The sequence below is a fragment of the Lissotriton vulgaris genome, chromosome 1_1 (genome assembly GCF_964263255.1).
Source record: "Lissotriton vulgaris chromosome 1_1, aLisVul1.2, whole genome shotgun sequence".
Lineage (NCBI taxonomy): Eukaryota > Metazoa > Chordata > Amphibia > Caudata > Salamandridae > Lissotriton > Lissotriton vulgaris.
Genome location: NC_141685.1, coordinates 1,557,352,648 through 1,557,379,795, shown reverse-complemented (window position 1 = coordinate 1,557,379,795; position 27,148 = coordinate 1,557,352,648). Strand labels below are relative to the sequence as shown.

Here is a 27,148-nt window from a genome sequence, read left to right as displayed (position 1 = left end):
TGTAAACCTACTGAGAAAACCCACCAATGGCATCGAAATTGGCTTCCGCAAAAAAACAAACTGGAGGGATTTGGTCGCTGGGACCTCATTGGCATCTCCAAGATGCGTGATGTATGGGGTGGCTCGCAGATTAAATCTGTTTTAGAGCTATATGCAGGTTTTAGGCTTCACAAATCCCAATTTTTCAAATACTTACAGTTATACTGTGCTTAAACGGCTCACTAGCCATGTTCTAACCACTCTCCCAAAATATAAACCTCTGGAACGTAAAATCACACTCTGCCCTTTTGGTTGGGAGCCTGGACAGTCAACACCCCTTTTCACTTTAAAGCTTAAAAAAAAACAATTCCCCTAGTGAAAGTGATTGGTGAGATGCAAAAATGACTCAGAGGGAATTATATTAAACACAGAAAAAGCAAGCAGGCTACCATACTTATGTATTAGCAGACTTAAGGATGTCCCTTACACTCTGTGTAAACAAAAAACCTTTAGGTTTAATTAAAAGACTTCTCACCAACTAACCTAGTTGGTGGCAAGCTTCATCATTGGGGTTCCACCCGAGACACCTAGCGCATTAATGGTATGCTTCAACACCTACTTTGAGTGTTTGTTTTTTAACCAGAAATTGCCTTCAGGTTATCAACCAATGTGGTATATTTTAATAGTGGTAATTTTGGACAAGGATTAAAAGCAGTGGTGGATGTGTTGCGAAACACCAATGACCTCACACATCCTCAGTTTAGGTCGACATGATTCAGCCATAATATCTAATCAGCCCAGGAGGGTCAGTACCTTCAGGACCAGATTCGTGTGCTTGCTAAGGCATGCACCAATATCACATTCATAGCTTACAATTTTATCTGTGCTTTACTACATTTGAATCTTTATTAGTCTTTAATTCCTTACAGCATGGAGGCTCCGAGTGGGCGAGCCCTGTAGTCACACATTCGTCAAGGGTGATCACCCTTAGGAGTACCTACTTCCCAGCCTCCGGAGCTCTGTGCATCAGTTCTCCCTCTCTTTTTTTAGATCATTCAGAGAGAATTAGTCATATCTTCACATCTGCGCATCATTCCACTGTCTGCATCTCATGTTTTACTCCCGGACGCCTTGGGAGGATGGGCGTGCCTTCAGCGACAGTCTGTCCCAGATGCGCTAGTGACAACTATGCATTCTATCATATGGTTTAGGAATGCTCCAACATTACCCACGTTTGGACCAAGATTTTTGCTACGCTCTCCAAAATAACAGCGCTCAGTTGACTGTTCACCTTGCAATGCCCTGCTGGGTATTCTTGTTGTCGTGGTTGGCCACAGGTGGGAGCGTACGTTCATGGGCATTGGCATTATCATGGCGAAAAGAGCTATTGCGAGACATTGAAAATCTGCTCATGCCATTTTTTAGGCCAAATGGAAAGCTGCAATGGGCTGGTATGCCAAAATGTAGGGACCAGTCTATACTGCACAGGGTTGACCCACATAAGCATGGAAAGGTCTGGGGAAGATGATGGTCTCGCTATAACACACTCGCATCTTAATTTTCAGGTCATAATCCTGTATCTATCCGATCTACTTTTGTACCTTGCTGTGACCGTATCATGCGAGTGATACATAACCTCCTTTTTGTTTCAAATAATACGGTCATAAAATCAAAATATGATTATCAGAAGTAGAACTCACCAGTTTGACACCATACTAGCGAGAGGCATATGCAAACAAAAAAACAGAGGCATATGCAAACAAAAAAACAGTACCAAAATTGCTTTAAGGATTGGACTTGTTGTCGTGCCAAAAATGACTAAGAACCTCTGCCTTTGTGACAGTTCACAGCCATGAATATAGCCACTACTAGGAAAACGATTTGAGTTCCTAACAAAACTTCGATCATTCAACAAAACTCAAACTGCCCATCCTTCAAAAGGAGAATATTACATTAAACATAACTTTTGAAACTAGCACTGGTATGCCACTAGAAGTAGCTTATGAATGAAAGTGCCTTTCTGTGACATTGTCTGGTTTAGGCGCACAATAATTCATCAGACATGCACTCATATCGTTTTGTCTATCCTTTGGCTGCCCAATTTCGAAACACGTTGGTCTTTTTAATAATACACTATGGACAACAGCTTTCCATAATGGTCTCCTACTTTAGTGGGAGGAACCCACGTGGGATGCGGCACACTGAAGATTAATTGAGCAGCAAGCAGCCAGTTAGCACTGTCTGGAAAGCTGCAGCATCCCCTTAAACACAAAGCAAACAAACATTGGAAATGCAATTGGTCTCGGATTTTTTTTTAGTTAGAGCTAATGGCATTGTAAATGGCAATGTCTTTTAGCCATGTGTTATGGAGTGTATGCATGTGGTGTGTAGTGGAATTATGTGGGTTGGATTGGAATTGTAGCAATGGTGGCATGCTGCGCTTTAGATGAATAAATTTAAAAGTGCTGGTGGTGTGTGTGCCTGGTAAAAGCGTGCACAGATGGCTGGTGGTGTGTGTGCCTGGTGAAAGTGTGCACTGATGGCTGGTGTGGTGTGTGCCTGGTGGAAGCCTGCACTGACGGCTGGGGGTGTGTGCCTGGTGGAAGCCTGCACTGACGGCTGGGGGTGTGTGCCTGGTGGAAGCCTGCACTGACGGCTGGTGGTGTTTGTGCCCGGTGAAAGTGTGCACTGACGGCTGGTGGTGTGTGTGGTGGTGTGCTTGTGTGTGCTCTTATGTGTGTGTGCTCTTATGTGTGTGCTCTTATGTGTGTGCTCTTATGTGTGTGTGTGGTGGACTTAGTTCGAGTTTTCGTACCCTGCACACTCACACACTGCTCACACTGCTCACCCTGCACACTCACACACTGCTCACCCTGCACACTCACACACTGCTCACCCTGCACACTCACACACCGCTCACCCTGCACACTCACACACCGCTCACCCTGCACACTCACACACTGCACACTCACACACTGCTCACCCTACACACATGCACACTGCTCACCCTACGTAATGCGAAAAGACCTAGCTCTGCCCTTTGGCCTGTGTTGTAATCATACAGTAGGTTCTGAGTAGTTGTGCTTGATTGGTTGGGGCCTCCCCGCCTTGCTACTCCCCTCACAGAGGGCCGGCTGCCTCCATAAAGCCCCCAAGACACGTGTTCAGCTGTTCTTTGTTTTAGCTCATGTGTGTCAGTGCACCGTCTCTCTCTGGAACAGTCACACTGCGCAGTTACTCTCTACTCTCTCCTTCTCACTCATGCGGTCACTCTCACTCATGCGGTCACTCTCACTCATGCGGTCACTCTCACTCATGCGGTCACTCTCACTTCGACCCGAGAAGCCCCTACACTAGAAGCTAGCAGGAAAAGCGCTCTTTAGGGTAGCTCAAGCTGGAATATTGCCCCGGTGGATGCATCTGGGTGAGATGCGTCCAGCATAGGGAGGGGGGGGGGGGGTACTTTTAAATAGAGCACTCCGCTGGGAACATCTGGGGCTGGAAGAGGGCTCCAGAGGTGGTATTTGTGGTTGTAGTCGCACTCTACGGGGGAAGAGATGTTTTCAACACCCAGAACGCTCCTCTGGGGCCATTTCTGACTGGAAGAGCCCTCTGCCCCCCTCCCCTCCCGCCACACACACACACACACACACACACGTACACACACACACACTCTCTCTCTCTCTGGGCATCTCAGGGAGTAAGAGGTCCCCCAGTGCAGGCACCTTAGGGAGAAAGAGCTCCGCCAGTGTGGGCATCTTAGGGGGGGGGAAGGGCTATCCCGCAGTGGGCATCTCAAGGGAGGGAGAGTGCCCCCCACTGACAATTTAGAGAGGAAAGAGGACCCCGCTGTGGGCACCTTCTCAGGGGAGGTAGCTTGCCCCCTGTGGGCATCTCGGGAGGAAGAGGCCCCCTGCAGTGAGGGTCTCTTGAGCTGGACCCGTGCTGCCTGGGAGAGGTGTCAGGAGGAGCAGCCTGCGGGGACATCTTGGGCTCAAGTGGGTTGGGGTGTTTTCTGTTGGCTAGAGCGGTTTATCTCGGAATATCTCGTAAGAGAGCTCTATTGTGCTGCCCGGAGCTGAGACACCTCGGATATACGATGTGCCACCTATAGGAGCGCTCTATTGAGGAGCATCTGAGACGGAGGGAGTCAGCATAGAGCCTCCTACCACGGCTGGGGATATAAACCGTCTCGCGAGCTTCATTCCAGTGCCCAGCAGCTCCTTTTAATTTACAGCTGGGAGGGGGGTGGGGCTGGTCCATCTCGGGCAGGAGAGCTCTGTTTATTCATGGGACCAGGGGCTTTGTATCTTGCTACATCTGAATGCTAATGAGCTTTACGTGTCGGGGTCTGGGAGCCCCGCGGGAGCAGGGGGATCCATGCCTCACTATATATTTCTGCACAGAAGCTAGCCCCGGGCTGCTGCGTGCTGTAAGAGCGCTTTATGTTTATGCACGTCCAACTGCAAGCACTATATATTTCTGCATTTCTGACACGTAGCGCTCGGAGCTGTGAGAGTTTCTAACATACCGTCGTGGGGGAGAAGCAACGCGTATTTGCTTGGCTGGCAGGTTCGCTCTCACGTGTAATACACCGATCTGGGAGAGCTTTAAAGTGCAGCATCTGGGCAGGGCAGATATCTCAGACTTGAAACATACAGAAGTGGGGCAGTTCTGCTGTGCAATATCCGGGCTGGGAGAACTCCGAACTGCAACAGCTGGGCCGGGACTAGAAGTCTCAAGCAGTGTATCAGGCTGGGGAGAATTCTCATGTGCAACACTGTTTCGGGATAAATTGTGGTAACTTTTCAGACTAGGAGGGCTCTAATGTTGCATGTATGCATTTTTATCAGACTAGGAAAGCTTTAACGTGAAACATTTGAGCCGGGAGAGCTGTGGCGACCGGCATATGGGAGAGCTGCAAGAGATTCATCACAAACCAGTGAAAGACCTGTAACGTGCAAAACCGGCGTCGGCGTATTGTAATATTAAAAACGAGTGTTGTGCTGACATGATTAACAAGGTCTCTGTGCGTGAGCGACACGAAGTGGAAGAGCTTCGTAGAGCAGACAGCAAAGAATGGTGCACGCTCGCCAGGCATCTGTCTTCAATTACCGCGGGCCCTGACAGCCGCGATAATTGAAGAAATATGCCCTTCTGCTGCGCGTGTCCGCACGGAATATGCAATAGGCGGAGATACTCTCCAGCCTATGGCCTATTGCGTGCTCTCTTCCGAAAAGACACGCACGAGAAGCCCAATCGGAATGCAGCTGGCAAAGCAAAGCACGAAAATTCACGAGCAGCCAGGAATTTCTTAGATAGCTGGACGGAAACACTAACTACAGGACTCTTGGGCTCTGCCCACACTGCTACGCAGTGTGACGTAGGCCCGAGCCCTAAAAATGAAGTGTAAGAAAAAATTAGAAGGGAACTATAAAAGGAGAAACCTGAAATCTAAAGGACTGGTCAACCAGCCTGGACACTGAAGTGTACCCATGTTCAGGTTAAAGTACAAATGATCAGGCACATTTATCATTTACAGGGCAAGAGAGCCAGTGGCTCATGTGGACTGTACAACTATCCCATGCAGGACCCAGCCATGGATGGAAGCCAGTGTAAGTGACACTCGGATAAATCAATAACAGAACTGAGCAGCTTCACTCATATGATTTATCAGAGGCGGTAACAAATACCAAAATCCTTACCTACAAATGTAATCTGACAATTCACGTAAAAAGAAATGTTTAAAAGAAACACCTATAAGTTTTACCACAGAGAAATTCCTATCCATCCATAAAAGCTGACTTTAACGTAAGATTTTCACAATTAATATGTTGAGCGTACTGTGTTTATCATAACTTTTGTAAAAAACCAATCAGAACTATGTCATCAGAATTATTGTTGTTCCCATTGACCAATCAGGCCTCTAGTTGTTATCATTGCCTTGTCACCATAACCAACTGAGGCCTCCAATATCGATCTTAAGCTTTCCTACAATGCCAGCTTTCAGACAGTCATAAAATTACATGGTATTCAAAATTACAGTTGGCACAGTTAACATATCTCCTATCAGGGTTTAACATGGGATCTCCGAGTATAAACCTTCTATACTCAAAGTTTGTCTGAGGGGGTAATCAACACCAAAATCTTTTCCAACAAAGACATGTAACAAAAAAACTGTAGGCTTTAACTTAGTCACACGAATCTACACCTTAAATACTGACTAGGATATGCTTTTCAGAATAAATATGCTCGACCTACTCCTTTTATTGTAACTTTTCATTATAAATAATAATCAGGCCTATAGCTGTTAACATTGGCTTGTCCCCATAACCATCTCAAGTGTGCTGTACTGAGCACACGTTTTCCACAAGGAACCCATCAGGCATACAGCCCTAAAAGCATATAGGTCTACAAAGGGATAGTTGGCAAAGCAAAATGAGACCTTCCCTGAAGAAGTCAATCAAGGATTATTGTAGCGCATATCTTCTATCGCCACAGTTTGTTTGGACGTATCACTAGCACCAAACCCCTTGCTTACTTGAGGAATCTGTGAGATTCCATGTAACAAGATACCTGCCTACTGGCTTTAGCATAGTCTACTAACAATCCATCCTCAAAAGCCTACTTCCTTTAATACCTGCTTTAATAATTAGTAGGTCAGGCATATTGACCATCTGATCTGTTTACAATTAAATGTTCTAACGTATGGAATATAGCATGGCATTTACCCATACACACACAGACACACAAAATGCATCTCTCTCCGCAATTGTTTACAGCATGAATATTCTAATTCAAGATGGCACCATGAAATGTCACATAAGTACGACCTCTTGCAACTGAACCCATGGGCAGCATGCATATCACGGTGTACAATTTGAGATCGTGCCTGCTCATGCTGTTGCAGTCCTCCTTTCCAAAATCGATTTTGTTCACACTAAGTGTGGGAGGGTATACTCAGACGTGAGTCCCTTGCTCATTGCACCATCAGGATTCAAGCAAGCCGGGCCGACGACGGCTGAAATGCCAGAAACCGGTCCCCGGAAGCTTGTCTCCTTCCCAGTATAAGAATTGGCTTGGTAGTTTGGTTTGCCCTGTTCCCATCATGCACTGGGACAGGAACAGACTAATTTGCATGTAGCCAGGTTCTGAGCTGGGATGGTGCAGTGAGCTTAAAAACTGTGATGGATCAAGCCCTGATCTCTTGACTGGGTAGGAGTATTCTGCATCATTCAGAAACTCTGTCCATCACCTTTTCCAAAAGCAGTCCTCCTTTAAGCCTTTAAATATATAATTTTTACCTTCAGCAAATGACAATATTGGTGCAGAAAACTGTGGTGACAACCAGAACAGTAATGTGTACAATCGGCAAATCGTGCAGCTAGTGGCGACAGGAATAATTGTTTCAAACCCAAATCTTCCACATAGGAACCACATGGATTTGAGACACGAGGCTGCCACTAGCCACCAAACTCTTATGGTCTCCACGTACAAAATAAAAGCAAACAAAAGCAACGTCCTTTATTGTAGCTCTGGCAGAGGTACAGCTCCAGTTCGCTGCCCTTTTCCTGCTACAACAAAGCAAGCTAAGCACAACACAAAAGAAAATAGGTCCTCATTCAACTTTGACGCTGAATGCGTATAATAGCACATGCAAATATCTACCCATCCACATGCCCACCCAAAAAAGACCTATGCAAAGCTCATTAAGCGTAACTCAAATAGCTAAATGAATCACAACAGAAGGGAATCTAAAGCACCACAGATCAGACTGCATTCCAAGTTAATATTTTCACAAAATCTGCATATTGTGCCATGAAACAATATACTCAAAGCAAATCCATTAGCATGTATTTACCACAAAGAGCAAAAGCATTTCTAAAAGTCATTTCAACAAGAAATCTAATAACCGCATTACCCAAAACTTATCCCTATATCTAAAAAAATTTATTTCTGCTAAAACAGACTGATATAAGCTTTCATTGCTCCATTTTTCATAACGTCTGACACAGCAGCAGAACGTTGGTATTCCAATCACCCACTGTTTCAGGAGATTGGAAGCAAACTATGACCTACATATCACGGGCACAGAAAGTCTCATTATTAGCAAGTGAAAAGGCAGCGTAATTGTTTAGACAACTATTCAACCAGGGCAGTCTTAACATCAACAGGCAGAGAGCACCTTTTGATCAACAACGCGGTAACCCCACTGAGCAGAGCTCCCTCAACCCCCCCCGATACACACATAGACCTATGTATGATGTACTTAGACAATGATCAAAAAATTTTAAATGCCAAATTGCCCAAAAAAATGCACAAGAGCGGTAAGGGTGATATTTTGAATCAACAACTACTGTAAAAACTATAAGCTATTCAAGGCTGTGGGATGGGGTGAATTCTAAAGTAGAAGAAAGACCCAGGGAAAGAAGAAGGGACATGGCAAGACAAAGAGAAATTGAGATGATGATGTAGGAATGGTACATACAATAACGACTAGTCATTAACAGTCTTCTGCCAAAAATTTACATCACCCGGTTGCCATTTTAAATCAAGAAGTAGGCTTTTGGTTGAACAAAACCTAGGATTAATTAAGCCCTTCAACACAGCTCCTACAACCTGTGAAGAAGATAGGGTGCCGACTAGTCCGCATACTGCGCAGGCAGCATCCAGCAAAGGGTATCTACAAGGAGGAAAGGGAACACAAGATGTGCTTAGGTAGCTGCTAGCAGAAGAAGGCAAGGGTGTTTGGTTCTCTAGCAGAGCCACAGTAAGGTGAATAGGACCATGAGAGGCACCGCAGATCCCACTGCTCTTCCATGTGGATGAACACATAATCTACCATAAAGGATGAGCAGTAACATCAGCGGCATGGGTGGGGGGAGGGAGGTTCACAGCAAATCCCCAAGTGAGCACAGAAGACCAATGACTGGGTACATGTTGCTGCCACGCACCTTTAACAAAGAGGCTGGACACCAGTGATGGGGACTAACGAACCAAACATCTTCAATTGCAGCTGGCAGAGAAATGATGTACATGAGGCTGCTACTTCAGGCAAGGCGTCGCAAGCACAGTCTGAATACTTGCAAATCATGCCACAGAATTAGCAGGCAGCTGCCAAAGTGAGAATATGCACTGGAATGCACTTTATAAATCATATCTAGTTTCATGCCTGATGGGACGGCCTAGTCCTATGATAAGATTCCTGAAAGCCCTTTTCGGAGTGCAATGGTGATATCAGATGTGTTTACCAGGCTTACCTCACCTGAACGGGAACCACTAGAATTAGTGTCACAGGTGATTATCACATCTTCCAGACTACATACAGGATAAGTGAGAGGAGGAAAGAATAACAAAATATTCCTTACTAGTTCACCCCTGCGCAGACCAAAGAAACTAAGAAAGGGTATGAATGCAGGAAGAATATGTTCATGTTCTATTTTTCATGGAACACACATCTATGGTTGCCGTTTCCTCACCTCAGAAAAAACATCTTTGTAACCAGTATTAACGGTTTCTACTCAGGTAGTTAAAACTGACGTCCAGTCCAATAGCTCTGCTGGATTTGGGTTCCTAAAGTTCAGAAAGCGTGACTAATTTAATGGAATGAAACGTTACCTTTTAGTTGTTACCTTGAATATTGCGCTGCTAACTTTCGGCATCCTAATGGGCTGCTGTGACTGTCACCTATTGAGGTCTGTTTTGTTTTGGCACAAACGCAATAAAATGCTGTCAAAAACACACTACCCCTTGTGACAACTGTTCTGCATACAGGTTTATCTGACGTGTGTGCCCATTCCAACATCTGGTGAGTTCGTTTGCACAGCTGCATGGGGGTGCACTCCTCTACCTCTAAACGTAATATATGCTGTCTGAATCCTTACCACATTCCCTTAAATCTGCTTCTGAAAGACTTTGAAACTAGGAATACTGCCAACTAAAAAGGCGCAGAAATGTAGTTTTTACTCCAGTACCACTTTCCCTAGACTGCCAAGAACAGAATATGCTCCCCAACTTGGGAGGTGCATAGCAGGTGGCGTTAGTAGTGGCTGCGGGTATGCATATAGTCTAACCTGTAATCTTATTTTCAGTACCACCAGCGGAACCTGAGCTTCACAACACCATTAGAGCTTCTGCTTCCACAGATGCTGAACCCGTTGGCTGGCTAGAACCTTACACATAGCACACATTTCTAAATGTGCATGAGGAACTGGTGCAACGCATGATGCCTACTACTCCATAAATGCTATAGCTTTCCTCATTGTCCGAGAGTAAGACACCAATGCCAGCAATCTCTCCTCTATGGGTAGGGCTTAAATCAGGATTGAAATGACTGTTGAACCTAAAATGTTTTAATTGTGATGCTTTCATATTTGAGAGCGAACCCCAGTTTGTGCAAAAATGTAACATGTATTCTAGGCACTACATGGATCTTTTGGCGGAGCTGGTCAGCAGCCCCCACAGCTGGACATTTTATTTTACATTTTATTTTACTTATGTGGTACTAACTTTATTTCAAACTGTAAAACTCTAAAAGGAGGTTTTGCACATATCACGAAGAGCAGTAATGGCCAGTGTTGTGCATGCATTATGCATCCTTGAGATACATGGTGGTTTGCAAACACCCTCGGCTTGGGAGTGAGAAGACTTATTTTAACATTTTCATACTGAAGTAAATTGTTACAACGTGTTGAGGAGGTGGGAGTCTAGAACTTAACATTAGGTGCCGTCTTTTTCAGTAGGTATATCAAACACACACTGAACAGGTGTTTTATGTTGCAGTGGAGTTGATAAAACCCCTCTATTGTTCCTGCGGATAGTAATTGCACAATCTCTTTAAAAAAGGCAAACGTTCCATCCTGGTCTTTTGGTTGAAGCGCTGGGATGTAATGGGATACACAGTGATACACAGTACTCATTTGCCAGTTGAAATCTGCGTTACCAGTTGTAAAAATACTGTAGCCTCCCCATCTCCTTTACCTCCCCCTCTTACGGATGTTGAATGATTGGGTAAATGGACAGTCATTGTTTTGTGGCAGAGCATCCTCTGCCTTGAGATACTCGAGAACTGCCGCTAGAAGAGCCACAAAAAAAAGCCCCTTAAAGGGTTGTAGTTGTTAGACCACCCTGGATAAGACTGTTGGAAACCATGGTGGTTTAAATATAGTGGTAGTGGGTCTGTTAAAACTAGAAGGACTTCCGCAATGGATCAACGGGCCTTTAGTTTGGTCAACCTGCTCCACAAAGCATTAACTTCCATCTCAAACTTATTGTAACAATACATATATTTGTGTGTACCAGAAGCCGTAACCAACAATCTCCAACAATTGTTTTTATATTCAAGTAGATTTATTTATTTCATACGGTTGTTGGTCAATATCCATGCAATTTTTGTAATGCACCAATTCATTTGGGGGGGTATACACTTAGTCAGGGGGCTGTGCAAACTATACCATGAACCAAAGAACAATGGCATAACTATTCAAACAATACTTCAGACAGAATACACATTAATATTTTATATATATTTTTTCATGGTCACTTTTTTTCATTACACCCTTATCTTAAGGAAAGTACCTGTTTTGTATTAAACCAACAGACATTATAATCCATTCGTACTGAATCAAATACCTTCCATTATTATGTTCTACAACTACCAACCTCATCACAACTTTTGCCAGTGGTCCCGTGCGTTGAGTACTACCCACTATGCCAGTAACCCCTGTGACTGATGTTTATTCCTTGGTTAGTAAGGAACCGCTCTCTATTCATATTAAATCATTATTTGTAGAACATTCTTTATACTTCCATTCATGTTAAGTTTTACTGTAAAAAACATATAGACTTTGTACTTTAGGTCACAAAAACACACAGTTTCCTTATACAGTCTATTCTGTTGGCATTCACATTGATAAAACCTCGCATCTCAACTGATTAAAAACGAATCCATCATATACAATACGTGTTTCAAACTAAACTGACAGCTTCTTCAGGGCTCTAATGGGAAGGACTTCTTAGGATGATTCAAGGGTGGCATAAGCTAAAATTCAACCAGATTAATGACAGAATGATTTTCTTAGGGCTACACTTGAACTCTGAGGTTCCCACCGTCATCACACTATTTATTTCATTCTCCTACCAACAGTGAATCACAATTCAATCCAATTTTCTCCGCTGGCAATAATATTAGCCTTATTCAACTAATTCACGACACGAGCACTCAGGTCCTCCACAGCTAACTTGCTCTATGTCCCCAGGTTCAAAATGACGACTAGAGGAGGAAAATCCATTGCAGTCATTGGCGCGAAGGCATGGAATAAGTTACCTCCCTGCGTCAATCTGCAACTGAGCAAAAATTCAGAAAATTATTAAAAACATTGGATTTATTCCCTGCCAAACTCCGAATTCATGGGGCTTCTATGATCCTCCACGTAGACAGGTAGTCTTACCACAACGCTTTACTGCCTACTGTCATTCAGGAATCTAAGCGCCAAGATACTCCCTGGAGTGGTAGCGCGCTATACAAGTGCCATTTCACATCACATCACTCCATAGCTTCTATTCAAATCCCATTAATTGGCATAATCACATGCATCGCTGATCTTTTCTTTTGTGACATGGGTGTAAATCCTGTGGGCTAGAATGGGCTGTATAAGATGTTTAGGGTGCAGTGCTGGATGCCTGGGTCAAAGAAATCCCAATTAATCATTATTTTATTGACCCACATTAAAGGCTGTTTGGCCTATTGTGGAGGACAACCGTCACCTGGCGCAGAGGAGGTAATTCCCCCAGCACGCTAAATAAATGGACTAAAACTGATCTAAGCACAGGTGTGGGAGACATTGGATTTTTTTGTTCCAAAATTAGAAGGGCGCCCACCTAGCTATCATTTACAGAAATATGCCTCATGCTGTAACGTGTCCACTGGCTTACAGGTTTGTGTTCTTTATTTTTCCTTACATGCCATGTACTCGTTATCCAAACAAATGGTCCACATCAAAGGGTATATGCAAGAGATGATGTTGGATCACAGATCCGAAGTCAGGCACTCAGGTTTAGACAGGTCTGTGTATCTTTCTGCTGCCGTTAATACTTCTACAGGCCATATCTGAAGCATCCAATGGTAATGTGATTGTTTGCATTAGAGGTGCCTTTGCACTCAGCTAAGATCCTGCTTTTTTGTGTGTGTCTGACAAGTATTGTCATAATAAATTCGATGTGGCAGTGAATTACAAATGGTTCAGTTTATTGTTGCACTGATCTATGCCCTGCTCCTTGAACAAAAACCTTTCGCTCAGTTTAATACATTTCAGTACACCTGCATCACTAAAAAGTAGTTTAATAATGGGCAATGAAAAGATAAATCTAATCCCACCATTTTCCATCTTTTTCCTGCGGTTAGTAAATTACTGTTGCAAGAACATGGTTTCAAATTATGCAAAACCATGCAGTTAGATTTTACAAGATACCAAGAATACTTGGTACCAAAATTCAGAACTTCACTTGCCCACCAGCATTTTTTCCAACAGTGCTTCAAGATGCCATCAAAAAATGCTTGGAACTTTCAGCTTCTATAGAAAATAGAGCAAAGCCAACTCTTCTCGCATTTAGAAAACACTTAGAAAGTCACCCATTCCACCTCTTTTTGAAGTAAAAACCTACGTCCTCCCTAATAGTTGTATGGACTTTCTGCTATAACGGTTTGTCATTCTGTAAAGCATACATTTTCCTTTGGAGAACAGCCTTGCGGTCAACTTTTTCCTTGCTTTATTGCGATGTAATTTAAACAAATTTTCATTAAAGTGCTGAGGTCTCTCTATGTGGTATCAGAGCCATTTATAAAATGGTCAACTAAAGTATGAACTGACATGGGAAGTAGACACTACTACCATTTGGCCTAGAAACCATACTTTGCCCCAACTCCATTCCGTTGATGAACCCACCCCCATACCCCAACCACTACCGCACAGAGCTTACCTCCAACTGTCCTCCTCGCTCATGTGATTTTTTATTTTACGATTCCCCAAAACCACACAACTAAAACAAGAAGTTAAATATGAGGGGAATTCAACGATTGCTATGTTGCCGACTGAATTTACATGCTCATCCTGCCAGTTAATTCACGTCTGTTGTAATTTTATAATTTTACATGGTACGGAGATCATTTGAACACAACATAAAAGGATGACTATACAGTGAAGGGCACCACACACTACATAAAAAGGGTTGTCATGCTACAATTGAAAAGTTGCTTCTTAGACTCTCAGCGTGTCAGTCTACTTTTTTGAGACTGTAGCAAATTCCTTCCACATCAAGTACAGACACGCTGAATCAGGTGTTGAATTAAATAAACTGTTATATAGGGCTATGACACCATCCTAGGAAGGTTTGGACTTGTATCAGTGGGTGCTTCTGTTAAAACTGTAGCCTCTCCAATGGAGGACACCACATCTCTCCCCATCAGCTCCATACTTTTTTTCCACTCCTAGTAACAACAACACTACACAAACTCACATGGCAAAAATTCCACACTCTTCCATCCTCAAGTTTGACATTACCTCAAAAGCCTTCACAATCCTCAATGGATCAGACCAATGAGATACTTTTCTTCCGGTTCCCTCGCACGCACATACTGACCAACAGATATACCAGGAATCCTCCTACTGTTGTTACGCATGTCCCTAACCTGTACCTGACTACTTAACACTTTTTTCTCGTCTGGATGGCAACCTCCGATCTTGCCCTTTCATCCTTTTTATCCCTCAACCACCACGGTACAAGTTTGGGGGAAGGTGTTCGCCCACTTAACACTTCAAACGGTACTCCACCAGTTACTGAATGGTGGTCTATCTTGTACAATGATAACATACTTTGGAGTGCTTTGTTCCAAGGTAACCCAGACTTTAACGCCAATTGAATAGCCTCCTTGATGACTATTAAAGCACTCAGACATCCTCACATGGTTAATGCCACACATTTTTTTTTTTAAAAGACTGCATCTTATTAGACACAAGGCACACCCAGTTATCTGAAACCAATATTTCCGGAAAACCTTCTTTAGAAAAAACATCCTCCAGTTAGTCAATAATTACCTCTGAAGTAACATTGCCAACCATGAGTACCTCCAGCTATTTGGAATAGTATTCAAGGAGCCCAATCACTTATGCCTCCTTGGACAGTAACGTAGTAAAAAGGCAACAATAAATCAATAGCCAATTTCCGCCATTGTCCATCTGGTAATTCTGCAATTTGTAAAGGTACAACCACAGGTTTAACCACCTAAACGGATGACCTACACGCACTACACTCCCTCACCCATTGATCTACCATACCACCCAGACCTGGCCACCAAAATGTTTTTTATATTTTTCTGCTCATGCTCGAAATCCCTCAATGGCTTTCATGTACCAACTTGACAATACTCTCTCGTATCCCAATATGAGATGCAATTTAATCTCCTCTAAATAATATCACTGCACAGATGATTAATCTTTCTCTTCTCAGAATGTATTACAATCATCTTGTAATTGACGCTCCAATGGCTATCCTTTTAAGAAATGTATGCAGGATTCATCTTTCTCTTCTCAGAATGTATTACAATCATCTTGTAATTGAAGCTCCAAAGGCTATCCTTTTAAGAAATATAATTTTTTATGGCCAACAGTACTAGATCTTTTTTTATCGCCTGCATCAATTTCACCTCAGACAACTTCAGACCATTTTCCACCTCTATACCCCTGCCAGACATTACATCTTCATAAGTGAATGCTGCATCAAAACCCCTTTCCTCCATCTCACAACCATTGCATGTTTCCATTGGTAAACGTGACAACCCATCAGTAATACAATTGTCCTTGCCTGGAACATATACAATATCATGATGGTACAGCTGCAATTTTGAAACTAAGCATGCTAACTGTGGCCTGAGTTTTTTTCCCTACTTCCTGGTTTTAGAATGTTTACCAACGGCTTTTGTTCTGTACAGATGTTTAATTCACTCGCCCACACATACATCATTCCACAGCCCATGTGGCAGCCAATAACTTTTTTTCTATTACGGAGTAATTCCTTTGCTATTATCAAAATACGAGATGCATATGAAACCACCCACTCAGTAGTATCCTTTCTTTGTGATAGCACTGAATCTTCACTGTATCCACTGCCTTTCACTCATATTATGCAATACGCCCCATCACAAATGATTTCAAACAAGCAGTACATAATACCTCATTCCTGATTGCATTAAACTCATTTTGTTTCTGACCCCAACAAAATGCCAAATTTTTCTTTAACAATGACTGTATACTTCTCCGTGAATCGAGAATAAAATTCAGTCAGCCCTAGATAGGACATTAACTATTCCTTACATTTGGGTTCCGAAGCACTGACAATGGCTTCTACATGGCTGACTTTAGGACGTATACCTTTCTCCAATATAAAATGCCCCTGGTATGCCACCTGCTGTTTCCAAAAATCACATTTCTCTTCTTTTATAATTAGACCTTTGTGCATAAGGGTATTTAACACTTTTCTCAAGTTCCCATCATGCTCATCTTTGTTCTTCTCAAATATCAAGAGGTCACCCTGAAATACTTTTGCTCATGCTATCCCTCGTAGGATCCTAGACATAGCTCTCTGAAAGACAGCAGAGGCGCCTGACAAACCAAATGGAATTCTCTTTTACTGAAACATTCCATTGCAGTTATGAATGCTCTGCAATGCCTTGAGCCATAATCAACAGAATTTGGTGATATGAGCAGGCCAAATCAATTGTTGTAAATACTGAAGTCTCTCTGATGGATGACACTAATTCCAACAGATTCGCTAATGGAAATGCATCCACTTAAATGGCCTCATTAAGACATCTTGGGTCCGCACACAGTCTTAAATCCCCACTGGCTTTAAGTGAAATAACAACCAGCGATACCCAGTCTGAGCTCTCGATAGGTTCAATAATATCTTCCTAGCATAAATCACACAGAATGCCCTTAAAATGTAATTCCATCATTTCAATTCACATTTCTTAATTTCTGCCTCAAAGGTATAGCATTCTCACACAACAATGTTATGCTCAAAACATTTCATTTTGCCTAACTGGTTCCCAAACACACTAGTAAAATTCTTCTTTCAACTTTGCATACTCCATGTTACTCGTGTTGGACACATTTTGCCCATCACTCACGGAATACACAGGTGGGTCAACCAAACTCGGAGATATGAGGCCAACCCGGGATCATAGCACCTTTCTCAGCCACATACACTTCTGCGGATCACTTCCTGGTGCCAGATTCCAATGCGGCTTGCATTACCCCACGATTGGAACAGTTGTATGCTAGCCACATTCCCCAAAGAACTCACTCTAAATAAGTAACAACTAAAATACCAACATGAGTGGGAAAAAAATAAATAAAAAACTAAGTACAAATTTCTGAGAATCAAGTTCAACATGTAACAGTAAGCATTACAACACTTCCTGAAATAAAATTCTGAACAGCAAAATGTGCCAATTGCAAACACAGACACAGCACATTCCCAAACCAATATTAGACGTGAACAAGAAAGGCTGCTCCTGTGGTATGACGGAGGTGTTGCCCTCCCTGATATCAAGCGATACTATTGGGCCTCTCAGCTGGCAGCCATTAACCTCTGTACTTATGGGCCTGCTTCTGATCCTGGATACGCGATGGATAGGTGGCTTCTTCCTGGAGGCAAATATAATAGGGCACTTTACGCTAAGTCAGCGGGGTGCTAGACGGGGCCGACTAAACATGCGGTGCGGATCTGGCGTGATGCCACTAGCTCTTTGGGATGGAGGGACCGATTAACACATGCTACCCCACTGTTTGACTCGGAAAAGTTGGGCAAGCTTTGGAACACAAGAGGTTTTAATAAGTGGGACTTGATTGGGATTTCAACCATTGGCGACATTTGGGTCAAGGGGAGGATTAAAACATTTGAAGAACTACAGGCTGAATTTGAATTGAGGAGAACTGAGTATTTTCGCTATGCGCAGGTCAGGCCTACCTGAGGCATCACCTCTTATAAGATAGAATTTTAGATGGTCATTTGCCCGAGAAGACTATTTCACTGACCTAAAAGAAGTTGATTAATCATAGGGCGGATCTCCTTGTAGAATTGAGGGATAAATGGTTGCAAGATGGCACTGAATTAGATAATGAGGACTGGCAATCGGCTGTGTCCTCACCGTAGGAAGTTGCGATCCCAGCACGATTGAGAATTGTTCAGTTAAAAATACTACACAGGGTTTGTGTCACAGGGCCCGGCTGGTTCGGAAGGGGCTGTCTGATACAGATTTGTGCAGACGGGGGTGTGGTCTTGTGGGTACATTCCTCCATATCCTTTGGGAATGTCATTATATAGCAGAGTCGGTTACATGACACTATGGAAGAGGTCTTGGGGGTGACTGTGTTGCCGGAGGCGAGAAGATGCCTCTTTAATATTTGGGAGCCTACTGATCTTAACTCAGCGCAGACTAAATGGGCAACACTGGGTGATATGATAGCGAAAAGGAATATAGCTCAGAAGTGGGGATCCAAGCGGACACCCACCCTTGAGGGATGGAAAGAGAATATGGATTGGTGTATGTTTCGTGAAAAGACTGTATACTTGGCGAGGTGCCGTCCTCTTAAGTGGACATCAGTGTGGGGGTTGTGAAACCAATACAGGGGGGAAATTTGTGTGCCACCTGTTGATTCTACCTTTGATACTCCCGCCTCCCCGTGATTGCTTAATACACATGTACCCTGTTCCCCCCCCCCCCCCCCACCCTTCCCTCTCCGATAAGATGTGGTGCGATATGGGAGAGTGTCTCCTCTGTACTATGCCTTTATTTTTGATGCCTCGTCTTAATAAAAAAGATATATAAAAAATAAAAAAAACAATGAATGCAGAACTGAACTTCGGCAACAGCAACTCCTCTCTCGTTGCCCAGAAACAACGAATGCAGCTTGTCTGAACTTAAGGTCGGTCCTTCCAAATGGCACACCACACAAATATGCCTGCTGCGTCACGTTAGAAGGCCATATCCCGACTCCTTCTCCTTAGGGATCCCCAAGCTTGGCACAAGGCATACCGATTAACCGACAGGCAGACCTCAGGTTACATACATGCAGCGATGATTCACTTTCAAATCGCTGCATACCTTTGCACATTCTCTACACCGACACACACGGTCTAGTACAGCGGTATTAGTGGAAACTTGTCTGCCAAAGCATCCAATATTGAAGTGGGGACCAGTAACTGCAAGTCATTAGAAATTAACAATGACCACCTCTTATGCAGACGCCGCTCTTGATCCCATCCTCATTGTCATCATTAAGAAGAGACAAACACCGGGTGTGTAGAGGTAAACTCTTTATTTACCATAAGTTACTTCAAGTGGTCAAGAGTTGTGCCACCTAGCTCCCTGAATAAACACTGCTCCTGGCCAACAGTTGTTGTTTAGAATCTGCCCCCCCCCCAACAAGCCCCCCAATAGTCTCATTCCAAGCTCACGTTCTACCCCACAGCACCATTCCATTCATATATTCTAACAGTTTCCTTTCAAATTTAAAATTAATGACTCGCATGACTTGGAAATCAGGGAAGCCCAACGAAAATTCAGGTTATTACAAAATATTCCAAAACTGGTACTGGACATTGTTTAAACTGATGACTCCAGTGGAGCTGCCCCTTCCTGACTGAAAGGATCCAGTCAGTCAGCCTGGCATTATACACCTCGGACACCGATGACCTCATCTGAGGAGTTCCACATGGATCCTTCCTGAGCCTAAACCTATTCAAAGCATATATAATCCCTTTAGCCAGCATCATACGCTCTCACAATATCAACGCCCACTCCTACAACACTGACATGCAACTCACTCTCTCTCACAGACAAGATGCCCAGTATCCGGATCAAGTTCAAAGCGTGCATGACTGAAATCGCCCACTAGATGAAGATCAACCGTCTAAAACTGAACACAGACAAGACGAAAATCATGATCTTCAGGAAGAGCACATCAATGTGGGACTCCATCTGATGGCCGAAAGAGGTAGGACCTGCACCCACCACCACCTCCACCCACAACAAGAACCTCAGGATCATAATCACCAGCAAACCTCAACATGACCGCCTAAGTCAATAACCTCATCACCAAATGCTTTCATACCCTGAAGATGCTGAATAAGCTTTTCAAATGGCTCCTAATCAGCACCCAGAAAATCATCTCACACATCCTGGTCACAAGCAAGCTGGGCTATGGGAACACAGTCTAGGCCGGGATCAACAAAAAATACTGACCAAAAACCTGTAGATGATTCAGAACTCTGGGCCCAGAATCACTCTCAACCTCCCAGTCGCACTTACATCACACCCCACCTGAAAGAGCTCCACTGGTTGTCCATCCACAAACGAGCACAATTCAAACTCCTCACTCACACATTCAAAGCACTACATAACACTGGCCCAGCATACTTCAACAATTGCATTTGATTTGACAGACCTTCCAGACACCTCCACTCATTCTGATTACTACTGGAACAAATCCCAAGCATATGGAAAACCAGGCCTGGCAGTAGAGTCTTCTCCAAAATCGCTCCTAAAGCATGGACAACCTGCGTTTATACGTAAGAGCCCCCTCCCCACTTCTTGATTTTCACGAGAAGCTGAAGATCTGGATTTTCGTGTAGTCCCACTAGTCTGTAAGAATTCCTATACTCACACCTGCTCAAGGCCAGCATACCCTCATGGATGATAATAAGGCGCCCTACAAATCTGAATAACATAACCATAGTCAAAGTGACTGGGGTTTCCTACTGCTATAGATGTACACAACCTGGCTGTGATTTGATTCACATCTCATAGCCCTGCTCACATCTAGACTTCTACTGAAAAATTGCACACGTGGCACTACCTCATGATGCCTCAGATATGACCAATATATTTTCTGTCACTTCTGTCGATGGCTATCAGTCGCACTCACCACAGGAATGGTATGCATACTGAGATACTGGAGTTCAGACAATGTGCCTACACTTGTAGAATAGCTAACATGTAAAGTAAATGGCCTTGTAAGAACAAATAGATGTTACAAGACCAGAGGGCCATATTCCGTACTATAGGGACACTCTTTGAATTGCAGCTGCAATGTAGCTCAGCAGGACATAAAAAAACTGCCTGCCTAAGTTGCTAGCAGCATTTGTTTGTGTTCTGTATGACTATCTTATGGTCTTCCGGGGCAAACTGAATGCAGAGTTCTAAGCAGTGACGTCCCATAATACATGCAACTCTACAAAAAGGCTTGCAACACATAGTTTCTAAACAGCTACGGACAGGGCAAGGTGGAAGAGTTGAGGTAGATTAAGGCACCATTAGGCTGAATTTGGGAAGTGAGCTCCACCCACTTTGTATGTTCCATTTACTGTTGGTTGGTTGTTGCGAGAAGCTAAGGAGGAGACCGGAAGAGGATGCACACATTTTAGTTCTTAATTCCGGGAGTTCTGCACACATGCAGTATACAACGAGTCTGCCATGTTTCATTTACAGACTGCAGGTTCACACTGCAAAGTTCACGTGGATAACCATTATTGAAAGTATTTTATGCAGTGAGTGCTTCCCCTGGGTTTGTGTTGCTTTTGGCTTGGAGGTAATTTACAATAATTATTGGTCTCATTCTCGCCACCACCGACAGCCACACCAATGACAAAACTATATGGGCAGGAATGGCAGGGGATTCAAACAACTGTGGCGCAAGTGAGCTAACATTACGCCCAGACAGACTGAACAAGCTAATTAGTTTTGATTTGCTCACAAATCCATGCATGCATGTACATAGATAAACTGGACATTGTCTGCTACAATATAGTATAATGCAATGAAACAGCTGCACTGCAATAGCAAACACACTAGGTTATATTTATCTATATATAAACATAAAGGAACAGCAGAAGTACATTTTAAATTTGCTTTAAAAAATCTAAAATTGCATTCAGAAACAAATACAGTGCTGTTAAGATCATGAAAAACTGTGCACACATGAAATTTACCAGTTATGTTAACCATAACTTTTAAACCCAGCCACCATGAAAACCATAAATAGCCCACCAAATGCTTGTTGTACTTGTATGGTGAAAAGACAAGAGTGTAGTGATCTGCGAGTCGGATCCAAATTCAAAATACCCGACTCACCGCCATGCCCTGGTACCATATTTTACTCAACAACATTAAAGAATATGGTGATTCTTTTTGGTTTCAGGTTTGTAGCGGGACTACATCAAACCAACCATTAAGTTACTGCATTGGCTCTCCACATATGCTAGGGTTAAATTTAAGTGCAATGGCCGGCACAGCTACCAAAGCTGTGCGCCTCACCATGGTCCAACTAGAGACATTTACTCAATCAGTGTCTGCCCATCTGATTAACCAATTATACCTCAAAAGAATGAAATACAGAAGCAGATCATTTGGAGTACAAGGACAGAGACTCTGGAGCCCTTAAGCTAAGATCTGAACCAAACTACAAGTGGTTCTGGGAACTTTTAAAACTAAACTGTAATCCAGATCAGGCTCATGGTTCACTACCCTCCAAGACAGGATCCTAAATTCCCCTTCCATATATTAAACTGTATTTATCGTCCTGCTATCAGCGCTCTAAAATAACCAAAAAGCGCTCTAAAATAACCAAAAGGAGTTATGCAGTTCTCTGCAAAAGTCTTTAACAAACATCTCCAGAGCTATGTGCATAGACTGATTGTTCACACCATTTGTTAATCAGGGTGAACAGGTTAAAGAAGCGAGACACTACAGTTACTGTTCTACTCCTCTTGGATTTGAAGTATGAGAATATGGTTCCCGATAAATCATACAGGGTATGGGGGAAGTGCAGGCTCAAACAGATATGGTATTTAAAATGTTACAAGCATTTTTTGGACCTTCAGCTTTCTCACAGCTAGCTACATGATCACGTCCCTAAGTCATTCTCAACACAGGCCTACGACAAGAGTACCCTGCTTCTGTCCCTTTGTTCAAGCTACTGCTTCCCTTCAGTGGGACGTCCATCAACTTTTCCTCCCTTCACAGTATAACCGCAAGGTTTGTCTGTGTCCTAGGCTTGTTCTCTACCTCAGATTTAACAGCAAATTTCAAAGGCCTGGTGTGATGTCTCTCTCTGCTGGTGCTACAAACCTTCTCACTAAGTCCAAGCAATACAAGGAAATGGCTCTGGAGGAAAAGTCCAACGGGTCACTGATAGAAAGACAAAATCAAAATGTGTGCCACACATGAAATGAATATCTGAATTCCAGAGCACGGATCCTTGGATTCTAGGAGAAACAATACACTTTCTGAGCAGGGTCTCACTCAACTCCATCAAGCTACCAGAGAAGGACAAAGATTAAGGCCACAGGGGTTGTGTTTGAGAGGACAGCATAGACATGCCAAGCAGGAGAAAGGCACCAGTATGTAGACTGTGGTTCCGAACGAGCCGCTAAACAGATTTTGGTCACTTCTTTGTTCCCTAGCAGTGCTCTGGGCTGGTAGGATATGCAGGGGCATCATATTCAAAGAGGTACCAACAAAAAGGAGTCTCCAGCTGTTGCCACAAGACAGCAAACCCGCTTTCATGGACAGCAAAAAAAAAATTTAAAAAAAATAAGAACTTCAGGTATAAAAGTCATATCATATTTCCAAACAAGCTACTTATTCCTTTTAAAAGTAAAAAAAAATGCTAGGTATCCTTGGTGCATTTCATAGCCCAAACAATGATGGGACATTGGAATAAAGATATACACCAACATTCAAGTCAGTTTCACAAAGAACTTCATACCAAAATTGATAATTCTACAATGCCACATCATTAAAGTTAGGATTCTCATTTACTTATTACAAGACCATCATATCAGGAAGAAGGGGAGCTCTTTCCTATCTGTGTGTCTGTCTTATTAAAAAATCTTATACAGGGCAACTGGAATCATGAAATTATGCAGCTGTGGCATTTTTGACACAATTATGGGTTTGCCGCATTGGACACAATCTATCATCAGATGCATAATCTGCACAAGTTAACAGAAAAGTTGTTTCTAGTCCAAACAGTCAAAAGTTACTAAAAACGCAGTGGTGTGTTGCAGCGCAGTGGAAAACACTTTGGAAAGGTTGACTGGTCACCTTTCTGTTGCTTATTGTTTTATTTAGGTGTTGAGCCAGTACTAATGAGGTGTGCCCTATGCCCAGACAGTGCTAACAAGAATAAAATGAAAAAACAATGAAGTAATACCAGCTACCATTATTCTTCTCGGGGTCGGGACGATTGGTAGATGTGCTCTAATGACAAAGTTGAAGGTTTTGGCACTAATAGACCAGCGCTGCAATACCAGCTTACCAACTAGAACAAACGATGTGACCCCTTAATAACTTACTGCATTTCCCTTGGTCTCATTCAACTTTCCAGTGTTCACAAGACAAGAAAGTACTTTCATTTATATTCAGGTAATGGAAAGTTCGCAACTCCACTCAAACATGAGGGTGTGAAACGTAGTCACCAAAGCGTCCAAATGTAGAGTCTTCAATAAATTACATGTACCTATATGGGGAGGCGAATTTAATTTTACCGGCTTCTATACAAACACCTGAATTTACTAAATGCAGTCAATCCGATCCTATTAATAACCATATTACATCGCCAATGGACATCGGGAATAAAAAGGTTTATTAAGTTCATGTTAGAGTATTACCTTTGGAACACGGTCATCAAGTTGCAAAAGTACGTGCTTTCATAAGTGAAATGTGTAGAGTATAAAATTAAGTTTTGCATCTTTTTCCTACTGATTCTTTTTAAACATTTGCTATATAAAGTTGCAAACTTTTTATATAGAAAATTGGTCAGGTCTAGTAAAAACGATATGGATGATAGGGCTGTTAATTTGCACATGGTAGCTAAAAAGACAGGAGGATGTTTGTGAATTCCTAGGTAAAAATAAATACAAGGAAATAGGTGGGCTAGCACGGTTTACTTACTACTGTCAACGCAGATTTCTTTAAAAACATCAATAGTTTTAAATAGCATCTCTTAGACTAGCCGATCACGGTGCATGCTTTCTGCAACGCAACCACGACCAAGTATAACTGCAAAAAGAGTGACTTTTGCTTGACACCCGAAAATGGAAAACTTTGCCAATCTACACAGGAAAGGCTGCTTTAATACATTTACGGAATCCTAGTTTTTAGTGTGTACATTATTTAGACACAGAAAAATATATATCTATCCCTATCTACGTGTGCTCAAACAATCTACCATTGCACTTAGTGAGTTTTGCACTACTGGTACACCCATGGAAACATATACACACCCGATTTCAAGGGGTTGTTTCTTGCACTCATTCCCTTGCAGTATCGAAGCAAGGGCCGTACACGGATCGGGGTCGTTGAAGCTACTCGTATGACCTGGGCCGCACCAGTAATTTTGTAAACATGGCTCCCGTGGGCGGCCGGAGGGTGCCGCGGGTCTCCGAGCGGGAGAGAGCCTGGGACCGGGCGGAGGACTGAACAACTGTAAGGAGGTAAGCACATGACGCGAGCTTGACGAAGGTACAGCCCGGGTGGTGCACCAGAAGATCTAGCGCAGTTGAGTTCAACCAAGCCAAAGCCCGCCCACGTTACCTTACTCACCAGCTCGGGTCCCATTCGTAGAAATTAAAGCTGGCTTCGGACCTGGGCTCTGGGGCCCCTCTTACAGATTCACTGGGCCAGAAGTTGGTGGAACTCGGAATCGCTCAGTAACAAACTCAACATCTCGGCACTCAGAATCCATAAACCCGCCCACTGGTGAAAGACGGACGCGTGCAGCAGCTAGATACTATGCCAGGGGCAGATACATTCTCACATCCAATGAACGGCGAGCTTACGTTCTCTCGCCCAATCCTAGCTCACAGTTCTGCTCTCGAAATCTGACAGCCAATCAAAGAATTAGCAAGAGCTCCCACAGCTACTCTTAGACAATGATGGGTACGCGAGGGCCAAATAGCAAATGAACACACGAGCTGACCTCCCTCAGCCAATCGGAAGAGAAGTATTCCAATAAACAATTATACGTCACCAGAGTTTCCCAACTCTAAATAGTTCACGGTTGCATCTCCTTGATTGGCTGAGAGTCCTGGTGTAGTTTTGATCCCGTTTGTCATCACTGTCGTAATCACGGGACAAAGGAGGACTGTTTCAATTTATTTATGATTTTATATTGCGCGAACGTGGCCCAGAGTGCATTACAAGGGAACTATTGCCAAAAGAGGACAGTAGGGATACATTAGTGATTACAAACTCGCATCGAGAGTAGGTAGCAGATAAGCTGCACACCAGTGCTGTTCCAAACCAATCAGCAAGGAGTACAATTGAGATACAGTTTAAAACCAGCGTTGGCAAAAGCCAATAGGTTTTGCCTATGCAAGAGCTATTGCATTTGCACGTGTTTTTGTCACGTTTTACACATTGCTAAAAGTTAATGATGAAGAGGAGAGTGGTGTGGAGTATCTTAGTGTGGAATGGTGAATAGTGGAGTGCCTTAGAGTGCTGTGTATTGTGGCATAGAGCAGAGTTGCATAGAGTGGCATACAATATAGTAGTGTAGAGTAGGGTAGATTGGCATAGAGTGTTTAGCGGTCTAGTTGATAGCCTCAGGAGGCGAAGCTCCGGAAGCACCTTCTTAATATGCATCACTCTCTGGCCAGGCTTGGCCAGAGAGCATAAATAAAGGTTCCGGAGTCGCTCGGGACTTCCGGCACAGACCAGTACTGCTGTGTGTCCGTCGAGTTAATTATTAGCGCCGACTGTCAATGCTGGCATAGTACTCATTAATTGATGCGCTGCGCTTCACATCCCAAACCCCGACAGAGTGCATTGGCATAGAGTGTTGCCGAGGACAGTGACATAAAGTGCAGCATTGTAGAATGCAGTGGCGTAGATTAGTGTTGCATAGTAGAGTGCAGTGGCGTAGAGTAGAGTGGCATAGAGTAGAGTGGCATAGAGTAGAATTAAGTGGCATAGAGTGCATTGGCATAGAAGGCAGAAGTGCAGAGTAGGGTGGCATAGAGTGTAGTGTTGCAGTGTAGTCTCGTAGAGTGCATTGGTGTACAGAGCAGTGGTGCTGAATAGAGTGCAGTGGCGTAGAGTAGAGTGGTG

The 27,148-nt window shown here is 43.3% G+C and overlaps 1 protein-coding gene across 2 annotated transcripts in view; it reads right to left on the bottom strand.

Annotated features, from left to right (window-relative positions):
- The window catches only part of FRS2 (fibroblast growth factor receptor substrate 2), a 320,399-nt gene extending 294,539 nt beyond the window's left edge, over positions 1-25,860 (bottom strand). Inside the window, exon 1 of one of the 2 annotated variants that reach the window (XM_086918017.1) lies at positions 25,643-25,860. The gene's annotated coding sequence lies outside the window, so the exon portion shown is untranslated. Of the gene's footprint in view, positions 1-25,323; positions 25,540-25,642 lie in introns of those variants that run through there. The other variant, XM_086918018.1, reaches the window with a different exon arrangement.
- Positions 25,861-27,148: the final 1,288 nt, after the last annotated feature.